Source organism: Coffea arabica, chromosome 5e (genome assembly GCF_036785885.1).
Source record: "Coffea arabica cultivar ET-39 chromosome 5e, Coffea Arabica ET-39 HiFi, whole genome shotgun sequence".
Classification (NCBI taxonomy): Eukaryota; Viridiplantae; Streptophyta; class Magnoliopsida; order Gentianales; family Rubiaceae; genus Coffea; species Coffea arabica.
In genome coordinates, this window is record NC_092318.1 from 34,899,125 (window position 1) to 34,912,436 (window position 13,312).

The following is a 13,312-nucleotide window of genomic DNA, read 5'->3' on the forward strand; positions in this document are numbered from 1 at the left end:
TAAGTCGTCAAGTGCAAGTGGCAGGATTGATGATTAAAGAATTGCACTTGTTGGAAGAGGTTAGTTATTGGAATCCTCGACTTGAACCGAGAAAAGTGATCCTTGAGAATATTGTCATAAAATCCACTTTGTTGGAACATATCAAGGAAGCACAAGAGAAGGACGATGAAGTGCAGAAGTGGTTGAAAAAAGTTAATAAAGGAGAAAAGTCAAATTTTAATCTGGGAGTGAATGGTGTACTAAGGTTTCGAAATCGTATAGTAGTGCCAAAGGACGAAAGGCTTAAGAAGAAAATCTTGGAAGAAACTCACCGTTCTAAGTACACGGTACATCCTGGAGGGAACAAAATGTACCAGGACTTGAAGAGTTTGTACTGGTGGGAGAACATGAAAAAGAAAATTGCTCAGTTTGTCCAGACTTGTCTGATTTGCCAGCAAGTTAAATCCGAGTATCAGAAACCTTCTGGTCTTTTGCAACCTTTAGAGTTACCCGAGTGGAAGTGAAAACATATCACCATGGATTTTGTATCTGGATTACCTAGGACACAAAGAGGTCACGATGCCATTTGGGTAATAGTAGGTAGATTGATCAAATCGGCTCACTTTCTGCCGATTAGTATGAAGTACCTGTTGAAGAAATTAGCTAAGTTATACTTGGATGAGATTATAAAACTACATGGTATACCAGTAAGTATTGTATCCGATCGAAACCCTAGGTTTGTTTCGCGATTTTGGCAGAAAATGCAAAAAATGCTAGGAACCAAATTAAATTTTAGCACTACTTAACATTCCCAAACTGATGGACAGTCTGAGAGGACAATTCAGACTCTTGAGGATATGTTGAGAACTTATATTTTAAATTTTGGAGAGAGTTGGAGTAAGTACTTGACATTGGTGGAATTTGCTTATAATAATAGTTTCCATTCATCCGTTCGAATGGCTCCGTACGAAACACTTTATGGCCGAAAGTGTAGGTCTCCGATTTGTTGGGATGAGTAGGTGAACGAAAGATTTTAGACCCAACTGCAGTGCCTTGGATTGAAGAAGCTCGAGAAAAAGTGAAGTTAATACATCAGAGGATTTAAACCTCACAGAGTCGTCAGACGAGCTATGCAGACAATCGAAAGAAGGATTTAGAATTTGCAGTTGGAGACCAAGTTTTTCTTAAGATTACTCCTTTAAAAGCAAGTTTAATGGCAGGAAAAGGAAAGAAGTTACAACCGAAATTTGTAGGACCATATAAGATTCTTCAACGTATAAGAAATGTGGCTTATAAGTTGGAATTGCCACCAAGTTTATCTCGGATTCACAATGTTTCCCACGTATCGATACTCAAGAAATATCATTCAGATCCGTCTCATGTTCTGCAACCAAAAAATATTGAGATTGATGAGGCACTGACCTATGAGGAGAAACCGATAAGCTTCTAGATCGTAAGGTGAAAGAATTGAGAAATAAGCGAATTTCATTAGTGAAAATTCTTTGGAGAAACCACGGACTAGAGGAAGCAACTTGGGAAGTAGAAGAAAAAATTCGAGGAGAATATTCAGATCAATTTCCAAATCAAGGTATGAATTTCGTGGACGAAATTCTCTTAAGGGGTAGAGGATGTGAGGACTCATGTTTTTATTCTTAAAATAGTCATTTTTATAATTATTTACCCAAGTATTAGTTAATTATATTATCGTTGCATGAATTGCTTTTAAATTTCGCTTTATCGCGCGCGAATCGGAAGTTCACGTATTTCGTGTCGGAACGGCTAAATGGAGATTTGAAAAATTAATACTAGACTACTAAGAGTGAATAATTACAGTATTAAAGGAATTACATTGCAGGATTAGTGCACTAGTATAACAAACAAGAGAGAAAAGTGGTGGAACAAAATACTATTCATGCACTATTCAAAGTTGACTTTGGCTAGCTTTTGTTCCTTTTTCCCTCCAAAGCTTCCAAGACAAGATTCACATAACCAAACACTCTCTCTCTCCTCTCTTTGGTCGGGCCGAAACAGCAAAGGAAAAGGGAGGAAGAAAGCTTCAACTTAGCTTCAACTTTCTTGCTTCAAACTTGCTCCAAATCTTCACCCAAATCACATACTACTTGGAGTAGGTGATAAGGATACGGGCGCACAACAACTCCAACCTTGGGTCAAGGACCCTTTGATCAACATTGGTGGTCCGATGACAAGATCAAGAACCAAGAAGGTGAAGGAAGCTTTACGAGCCTTGATCATTCACCATACAAGCAAGGAGCAAGCTAGGTTTGAAGATTTGATGGACCATGAAGTTACTTTGTTCACTTGTACGTTTGAAGTGAAGGAATGATCTCATACTTGTTAGCTTAGTTGGTAGTTGTTTTAAGACTGTCCCGTTTAGTAGTTGTTCGGCGTTGAGTATTTTATTACTTATCGGGCCTTATCGGAAAGCCTTAAAGAGCTAGCTCTTTAAGCTCTTTTATGCGGACCGAATCTCTTCCAGGTTTATGTGGGCCGGATTTTGCCCTAGTTTTAGCCTATAAAAAGGCACCTCTTGTAAGAGTAAAAGGGAGATTATTACAACCAGAAATCGTGAGGAATTTTCCTTCAAGTTCTTAACCGAACTTACTCTTGAATTCTTGAGTTCATAGCTTAGGATTCAAATCAGACTTTATTGATTAGCTTGTTCCCTAATCGTGGTGTCGCTTCATCCATCCTTATTTGCTTAAGGTTGCTGATTACCTTTGTGTGTCAGAGGTCTTGAGTTCATGAGAACAATCGAGTTCAATTTTTGTTGGGAGAAAAGATCCAACTCTGATAATTACAAGGTTGGGAGGTTCTAGGAGGGTCTTCCCCTAGGGTTGCCTATATCAGTTGGTAATCAGAGCATCAGGTTAATTCTCTTTTAATTGAAGTTGTTCATATCTTGTTAGTTTGTGTCTTTTGTCAAAAAAAAAAAAACTGTAGCGATTACTGTTCATCGTTACTATTCCGAATTACTGTTCGTCGTACTGTAGCGTACTGTTCATGTTACTGTTCATCCGAGTCAAAAAAAAAAATTGTTTGGGTGTTGTCTTTTTTTGTGTTTTCTGTCCAAGTTCTTGGGTCTATTATACTTGTGTTTGGATTGTTAGGGTTTAAAGAGAAAAAAAAAAAGAGTCACGTACCTTATATTGTTTAGTGATCAAGTTGCTAGAGTATTGCTGGAATTTTCTTTTGAATATTGCTGAAATTCTGTTTTGCCTATTTCTTGAGAATTGGTTGTTGTTTCTGCAAACCCTAGACACCGCAACATAATTTGAGAAAATTCTTGTGTTTCTTGAACAAATTCTTGAAGTTCTTGGACCACCAAGTCTTGTTTTGAAAATTCTTGAACAATAAACCAAGAACTAGGGTTTTCTTGGAATTGGCATAACCTTTCATCCGTTTCTTGAACTTGTTGGTGTGATCTGAATTTGTGTTCCTTGAAGAGCCGGAAAAAAAAAAGAAAAAAAAAATGAAAGAAAAAAAAAAGAGGAAGAAGAGAAGGAATTGGCTCTCATACAAAGGAAATCAAGTTTCCAAAAAAACAAAATCGCGAGTTTCCAATTCTTGGTGGGTTCCCAAATCTTGGTTAATCTCCAAATCTTGGTTGATTTCCCAAAACTTGAGTTTCCTAATCTTGATTGGTTTCCAACTCTTGAGTTCCAATTTTGATTGAATTTCAAAGACCCTAAACGACCTCACCAGCCCCAAACACACCAGATTCTGTTTTCAAAACCAAACCAAACACCTTAGCCCCAAACCGCCTTGGGAGTTCTTGAGTTTCTAAAATCGGTTGAGCTAGTTTTGCAATCCGATTTGACTAAAATTTTGAGGACTGATTCATAGATTGTTTGAGCACTCCAGAAACACCATTTACCTTCCGAAGTACTGACCAGAAACTCAGCAAAACAACAGCTAAAAAAAAAAAAAAAAGTTTCAGCTTCGGGTAGAGTTTTTCTAAGATTTGTAAAATTCTGCTTTGTGTCTTGTTACTTGCTTATAGGGTAATTAATTCTGGAATTTTTGAGAGTTGAGTTGTCTTAAGAACTTCGAGAAGGAAAATTGAGAGTGAGTGTGTTTTCCTTGAGTGATACACGAGTGCTTTGCAAGGTCGACTAGGATACACTTGTTTTGCAGGTTAGACAATATGTCTCAAGAGGGGAACATGCCTGAGCCGTCTGAGACCGACGTGTCACTCAAACTGGTGCTCCAAACTCTTCAAAAACAAGCGGAGAGACATGAATTTGCGATGGAGAAACATGAATTTGCGATGGCACAAATATCCGACAGGTTGGCTGCCATTGAGATGCGAGGTACCGGAAATACACACCATAGGGTTTCGAGTGTTCAGAGTGCTGATCATGATGCGGATGATGAGGGGTATCATTCTCACACCTCATTTTGATCAAGGAGAAGCCAAGAGGGAGCGAGGGAAGGTCGAGGCCGACCTAGGAGAACCGATGACAATCTTGGTTCCATCAAGACTAAGATGCCTACCTTTCATGGGAAAAATGATCCTAAAACTTATTTAGACTGGGTTCGGAGAGTTGAGCAAGTGGTTGAAGTCCACAATTACTCCGAAGAGAAAAATGTGGAACTTGCGGCTATTGAATTTGAAGATTATGCATCCAATTGGTGGGAGCAAGTATGTGCCACAAGGAGGAGAAATAGGGAACAACCAATTGACACTTGGGCTGAAATGAAGCAAGTGATGAGGAAACGATTTGTACCCTTCCATTATACCACGGACTTGTACAATCGGCTCCAACGACTCACCCAAGGGTCCAGTTCGGTTGATGAGTACCACAAACAAATGGAGGTAGCAATGATAAGGGCCAATATACAAGAGGATTCAGAAGCAACCATGGCAAGATTCCTTAATGAATTAAATCCTGAAATTCGGAAGAAGGTTGAGCTTCAAGACCACTTTGAGCTACAACAAATGGTGTCTTATGCCGAGAAGGTCGAATATTTCCAGAACCATTTACCGAAAATTACCGATTTCAACTTACCGAATTACCGACTTCAAATTCGATGCTCACCCCTAACTTGGAGATTAGTTCTAGCTTAGAGAAAGGCATCATCTTGTGGAATTTCTTGGAGGTTTTGTGGTGGAAAAATTCTGGTTTCACCTAGGGTTCAAGAGATAACCCTTCACCTTCTTCAATCTTTCTAATTTCTTCAAGAATGAAGCTTAGTTTGCATGGGTTTACAACCCTAAGCAAAAAATAGGTTAGAGAACTTGAGAAAAATCATTTATCTTGCTTTAATCTCTAGGCTAGCGGTCTTGAGGTGGATTATAGGTAGCTACCTTGAGGATTTGTTGTTTGGTTGATGTTGTTTATATGTTATATGAAAGGTTTACGGTTAGAAAGTGGAGGAAAAGTTGGAAGAAATTGCGAAAGTGAGCTGGCCGAATCTATCTTGCTGTTATCTTGCTTGCATTTCGAACTTTTGTTGGTTATTTGACTATGAAATTGATGGATATATATTGTATATTGTGTGTACAAAGTGTGTTTTGAAAATTATTTCATTTGGTTGCACAAAACTAGAGTTTTCGAAAATGGAAGAAATCTGGAAATGGTGATTAGGAGGGCTGAACAGTAGTTGTTTGTCTGAACATATCTCTCTGTACAAAAGTCAAAATCGAGTGCCATTTGTGGCATTTGAAACTAGACATTCATAACTTTCTAATGGTATAATAATTACCTGCTAGTTCATTTTGAATCAACCGTAGTGATTCGGCAAAGTTGACTGTCATGTTGTGACTGTCTATCCGAGAGGAATGGAGAAGCTGCATCTTGTGGCTTGATTTTCTCTCACTTGTGAACTGATTTTGAAAACGACTCTTTCTAATGAAATGTAACATTTTGAAGCTAGTTTTCATGCCGTAAACCATTTTTAATTTGAACTGGTATTGAATAAGACGTGGTCTGATTTCGAAAGTGCAACAAAGCTGGAAACTGGAAAGTTTTTCCCTTCTTGCTAGCCGAATGGTCGGGTTGTTTCGGGATGTTTTGTTTCAAAAATTTTGATGTCAATTGCTTATTAAATGCTTCTAGAACTTTGGTTTCCAAAATAGATCGATTTGGGGTTGATTTCATCGTACCAAACATTTGAAAAGAAAGAAAGAGTAGGTTGGCATATTTGCTTTGAAAAATTTCACGAATGTTAGTCATTTCGTTAATCGCCATCCCACGTGAGTTTTTGCCTGTAATTTGATAGAGAGATAGTCCACATATGGAAGTTTAAGTGTACCAAATTTGGTGTAAGTTCAATACCATTTAGATACTCAAATAACGCCCCAAAGACGACTCTTTAAATCTGAAAAATTTCGATCAGTGTACCAGTTTTAGCCGACTTTGAACTGTTATATCTTGATGATCAAAACTCTGAATTTAGTTCCGTTTGTTGTGTTTGAAACCTTGTTTAGAACTCTTACTGTGTTAAGAATTTCAAGGGCTGATTCACTTTCTGTGAATTATGCCGAATTTCCAAAGATTGCTGGAAAACCAAAACTGGTTAAAACCTGTCTTCTTGGAACTAAAACTTTGAGCTGAAAAATGATTGCTTTCCGTCTAGAATCTTGGAAAAGTGTCTTCTAGAAATTTTTAGTACTCCAAACCTAGATTCCAATGGTTAAAGTTTTCCATTTTTGGACATGTCAACTCAAGATTTGATTTTTCAAAGATTGTCGCGCAAAACAGGAATTTCCCGATTTCTTATGAAATGAGTTTTTAAGAACTTGTCACCTTTTTTTGATATCGATGGACCGTTTTAAACTCGATTTCATGGAAGCGGCTAGTCTCTCTTGGGACTTTAATTGCCCACTTTTAAACCTCGATTTTCGAGAGATTAAGGTTCTCTTTTAAGATTTTGACTTAGTCTAAACAAGTGCACATTCTTTCTTGGTTAATGCATGGTTGTGAGTGAAAGTTACTCATTATTTGCTCAGGCGCTCAAGGGGATTTTCAAAAGAATTTCGGAGCGGACGCCTAAAAGCTTACTTGCTCAATTTTGACTTGGTGAGTGTCAAGTGCATGATTCGTTGTTAAGTATGTGAATTGCTTCTTGCCAATTATGTGATTTGGAATCGTCGAGACGAGTGTGTACTTTATCGCACTCGTTCTCTTTCACATGAAATTATATTCGAATTTTGCTATGTGATTCGATATTCGACTCGTGAAAAGTGTTGTGGTTGTGATTCGCATTTGTGATTCGTATTTGAAATCGTCAATTGGAGCGTGGTCTTATCGACTTATATTCGTATTCGGGGGACGCCCAAATTCGTTAGCTAACTCTGCGAATCGAGACAGCATGGGCTTGGTCGAGGAGCTTAGTAAACCATGAGCAAACACGAATCTTGATCTATTGGAGAGATCTTGCTTGGCATACTCGCATAGTATTGCCACGATATATTCGAGTAATATCAAAACCTTGATGAGCGGACCCGGTAAGGGGGTGTAACGGTGACGGGATTCGAAGAAAGTGGTGTTTCTACGGATTTTATACTTATGTGGTTGACGGAGTGTCAACATTGAATTCGATCAAGATCTTGACTCGACTACGTGGAATTTAGCTCCTGAGAGCTACAGTATCCTTGAATTGTTTCTGCTTACTTTTCCTACTTGAAATGTTAATTACTCAAACTTTATAGTTTTATTTACTGTATAAATGTGATTGCTACTTGGACTACGTGTTTGCATGTGTATTTCTTGGCCTCACGAGCATTCGCTCATCCAATTAGTTTTGTTTTCCTTAACAGGAGTTGAAATGGAAAGAATTGGAGGAGCCAGCTTAATGGACTTTTGATTAGGGTTTTGAATGTAATTTTTTAGACAACTTTTGGAGGTTGTATATTTTGGGGAATGTTGATGTACTTTTGGTAACTTATGATGTAAGACTTGTATAATTTTTAAGGAAGCGACCCTTTCTTTATATTTTCGGCTTTTAGTATCAGTTGATTATCCATAAGTTGAATTCATCTCGTAGTGTGTGATGCTCCTACTTCTTCTTAAGGTGAACCAAAGGGTATCAGCGGGACGCTTGCCCAGCTCTGGGCAGGCATCACACACAATAAACAGCACAATAAAAGCATAAAGCAGACCATTATCCCACCCAAAGACAAATCTCTAATCAATTTCACATTAAGCTGACACATTTCAAACTCCCAATAGATCTAGATAAACTCTAAAGCAACTACTGCTAAAATTGAAAAGCTACTAGGTTTTGAGCAAAAAAGTCCAGGGACCAAAAGAACCCAAATCAAAACAAGCAAAAAGAAGAGTAGATACAACAATCCAACTTGACCCCATGATCAAATGAAGAAAAAGATTCAAACTTGGAAATAGCAAGCATAGAAAAAAAAAACCCAACTCATGACAGAAATCCTTAAGGTTCCAAAAGTTTGACTAAATACTGAAAAATGGGGATTAATGAAAATTTGCCTTCAAACATAGAGATTTTTTCACACATAATGATAGAGGGGCATGAGAAATTGCCCTTTGCAAATCTGAGCCATATGGCACAAAGAATACTTGTTTATGGATTGTAGAATAGAGAACTTAGGATATGTACAAACTCAAAGAGTTACAAAAAAAAATTAGGAAGAAAACTTGCGTACCCCTCTAATAGCACAAGTGTGGTCTTCCTAGTCTTTATTCTTTTTCCCATGCTGAAAACTCCAACTTGTCCTGTTTTTCGAGGGTAATTAGGATAGAGATTTGAGAGGAGAAAGGTGATGGAGATGACGAATAAGAGGAGAAGAAGAAGTACCTGGAAAGTGTTGGCTACTAGAGATGGCTCTCGATGTTTTAGTCGGGAATAAGATTTGGGTTTTGTCCAAAACCCTCCAACTTACTAGGAATTGGGGAATGCTAAATTTTTAGATATGATTCCAAATTCCCAATTCCGATAGTAGTAATCCAAACAACAATTATGGGGTTTATTCCATAACTTTATTCTGAAACTCTCTTACCAAACGCCACCTAAGTGTTTTACCAAAACCTATAGGTAATCTTCAGGTTTCAATTCATATTACTAAACTCTCATGCTTTGGGTTGCCCAGCGAGTAACCTCTATGCTCTAATTTGAATAGTTTAAAAATTAATAATTAATTTTTGTCAAACTAAAATTAGTTCTTACAGTATGTTAATCAGCACATTACGTTAAGTCTAATACTTGGGTTAAATATTAAATCTAATATATTGGAGTGTATATCACATTCAGTGATAAGTGAATAGTTTATCATTTAATTTTAGGAGCAAATTTTGCCTAAAAAATTCAGTGTCACTTAATTAATTCAGATATTCAATTTTTGATTATCAAACGAGTTGAATTGGGTTATCAAACAGGATCTTAGTTAAATCATCCCTCTAGCCATTAGCAATTTCAACAAATATCCAAAAGAAAACTTAGAAAATTGTTCCCACAGTTCCAAACAAGGAGTTGTTCGTAAAATATGACAAAAAAACATAATTGTTCCCTACCTGGTTACCTGTTAATGACCCCATATCAATACCAAAACCTAACAAGTAACCCAACATTTGTGTAATTGGATTAACCATCGTGTTGGGTATCAGCAGATATCGGGTTTTACCCTACCCATTGCCATCCTTGTGACGCAATCAGCAAGTAGGAAGGAGCACATCCCAAATAGGCCCACAAATGATAGAAATAATCCAGAACTTATAGATAATCACTAGGGCAAATTATCCGTTTGGCCCTTGAAATTTTTGTTTAGGTAAAACTTAACCCTCCAACTATTAATAGTCAACTTTTAACCCTCCAACTTATACAATAGGGAACCCGTGGCCCTTTGTCCAGTTTTGCAACTAGAAAGACAAATCATGTGAATGGCAATATGCTTTGTAGAAGGGTCTTTTGTCCACACAGAAACAAGCAAAAACCGAACCAAGTACATCATCTTCCCAATCAAATGAAATTCCTTACTCCTCTCAACACACGAATTGCAAAGGAAAGGGACATAAGTATTCGTCAAGAGCAAGCAAGAAGGTGCAAATATCGTAGCCCTCCCTTTCTTATTTGTCCTTGCAGTAAAGTCACAAAGATGATTACTTCGTGGACTAATAGAAACCTAGGCAGAAGGTACGACATTTGCTCATAAGAAGTTGATGGTTGTGGGTATTGGGATTGGATCGACGAGGAGATGTGTCGCTATTCTATTGAATTGATACCTGGTAAAGAAAATCCCTGCGATAGCAGCAATGGCTCTCTATCAGTGCGATAGACAAAAAAGGCCCTTTACAATGCATATTGTCATATACCAGAAGTACTTTCCCATCGCTAGTCCTGCGTGAAAAGGTATGTAGAACGTCGTAGTAGATTTGGGCTCCAAACTTTTGCAATGGTAATTCATCATTCGGTTGTGGTGAATGATCTCCAAAGCAAATTGGTTAGTCCAGTACCATGCATGCTTGAGATTTTCAGGGACAAGTTCTGAAATCCCATTTGTGACTTTTCCGAAGTCATGATTCGAAAACAAGTTGCAGATCGAGTTCTAGGGGTTCAGCGCATGGCAATTTTGTAGCAATTCGTGGTTAAAAAAATGATGGGAGGTCATAAATGTAGACTTTACCATATGGGCAGAAAGACGTTCAAGTTCAGGACCATTTGGTTAGAGCCATCAAGGGTGGTGAAAAAACCAAGTGTAACGGTAGTGGAAGAAGAGAGGAGGATTTTTGGGGAGGGGAGAGGTGGGAAGTGGTGAAGAAAGGGAGAGAGTGAGCGGAGAGGAGGAAGACGATGCTTTGAACTATTGTTTAAAGACAAGGGGAAGATGATGTAATTTATTCGGCTTTGCTTGTTTTTGTGCGGACAAAAGGCCCTTTTACAAAGCATATTGCCATTCACGTGATTTGTCTTTTCAGTTACAAAATCAGATAAACTAGCCAAAAGGGCCACGAGTTCCCTATTTTACAAGTTGGAGGGCTAAAAGTTGACTGTCAATAGTTGGGAGGGTTACGTTTTACCTAAACTAAAAATTGAAGGGTCAAATGGTTAATTTGCCCTAATCACTATATAATCGGACCATAGCAAGTAAAGACTGTTCCCCAGTGCTCATTTAATCTTACACACATTTATATAGGTAATACTATCATTATGTCCGATGCTATGCACGGGGAACTACAAATGATTAAAAATAGTTTATACATTAGGGGTTTAGACATTTGAATTTATGTCCCCTACTAGGTCGACATTTGGAGATTTAAATTTAACTAACAAACAACCATTGGATAACATCAACCAATTCTTGAGTAATTTGGTTGTTAGTATTTCTTAGAATGAGACCATTAACCATCTCAATTTATTCAATGGATGTATTGGTTGCTAAGAGTTTGGCAAAGTAATTTGACATGCATAATGATGTTTATTTTAGCAAATGCAGATTTAAGTGAAGAGACCAATAAAGCATAATGAATTTAATAATGTCAGATTTGATTTAAAGATTTTGCAAGTTCTGGGCATTGAAACTTTGTTTTCAAAACAAGCCATAATTGATCAAACCTTAATGTAGTTAATGAGGTGGTGTAAAAGTAAGGTAAGTGATATATATGACCAACCTAAAGGTGCTTTTGTACGTAAAATGTTAATACATATAAAGACATGCTATTTTGGCTTTTCAAGATGATGGCTTCATGATAGTCTCATCACAGTCTCTAATTCACTTTGAGATCCATGGCCTTTGCCATTTCCATTTGACCTGTAATAGCCATTGATGTCCTAACTCTCTAACCAAAGAATTAGCAATGCCTGCAGTATACTTAGATGTTTATGCGCTAGCAACCTAGCAAAGGTATTAGAAACACAAAACTGCTCATCTCATCAAAAAATTTTGTCAAAGTTAGCCTGAAATGCGTAGTACTCATGATAAATGTAAACATGTTTTCCAAAGAAAAACTAGTCCCTACAAAAACCTAGAACAAGAAAAAACTCTTAAAAGAGCATAAGACAGTCATGAAACTAGAGAGTATGATTATCAAAAAGAAATTACATAACAATAGAACCCAATGGAAAAATATTTCAAGAATCATGTCACTGGTGGGAAGATGTAATAAACAAAACTACAAGTAAAACTAATTCATCACTTCGAAAAATTAAAAAAAAAAATACTCAAAGCCTAAATCACACACATGCAATTTATGGAATCCTAAGGTTTTAGGTTCAGAAAGAAAAGAAAATTAAATAAAGGCAGAGCAATTACAAGAAAGCTCATCCATAAACCTTAACTTATAAACCTTAACTTCTCTATGTTTGGGAGGAAAAAAATGAAATAGTTGAGTCATTTATCCAATACGGAACCTTGTGTATGAATCTTACAACAAAAAAAATACTCACTACATTTAACTCTCAACTCCTCATGTCATTAGGTAATAAGAATATCACTATTGCTAATAAAGTCAAACCGCATCTAGAAGCCTACATTTTATCATGATAAACATTACAAAAGAAACCAATCATTTTAAAACAAAATATTACTTCCTTCGTCCCAATTATTTAGTTATATTTGGGGAATCCAACTTTTTAAAAATAATGGTTTGATTGTGATGTTTGTGTTTCTTTTTTCAATTTTACCCCCACAAATTCAAAATTTAAATTTGAATGGAAACATGCATATGACTAAAAAGAAGGGCTATATTGGCAAGAGAGACTAAAAGGTATTTTGACTTTTTCAACATAACAAATGTTTTGGGACACCCTAAAATGAAAAGTATTATACTTTTAATGGAACGGAGGGAGTACTGCAGTCTATTTATATATATATACTTTAAGTTAAAATGAAATGCTACCACAGTATATTACAACTAATTACCTAAAGCTAGTCAAGAAGACATTTGTAGCATGAAAAATCAAGAAAAAGAATTAGGATACAATTAAACTAAATTAGACAGGAAGAATATGATAGGATATGGTACCTGCCAATTGTTCATGTCTTCCGTATGAGAACTCAAATCCTATCACAAAAAAGGTTCAGGTTGACCTAAAAGTACTAAGCTGTATAGCCGAACCATATGAAGATTTACTCTTAAGGGGTAGTAAGGCTCAACTTAAACCGACATTTCCTCTATCACAAAGTACCAATTTAATACGCAATTCATCATGAGATTGACTTAAAAAGCAGTATTAAGAATGGTAACAAGTCATGAAATGCCTTAATTTCACAATGAAACCAGTAGCAATCTAAATTTAACCATCGAAATAGCCAAGGCTTATTCCCAATCATATATAATAAACTGCTAATTCTACCACCATTTAAGCTAAGGATTGAAAATTCATATTAAAATCTACCTTCTAA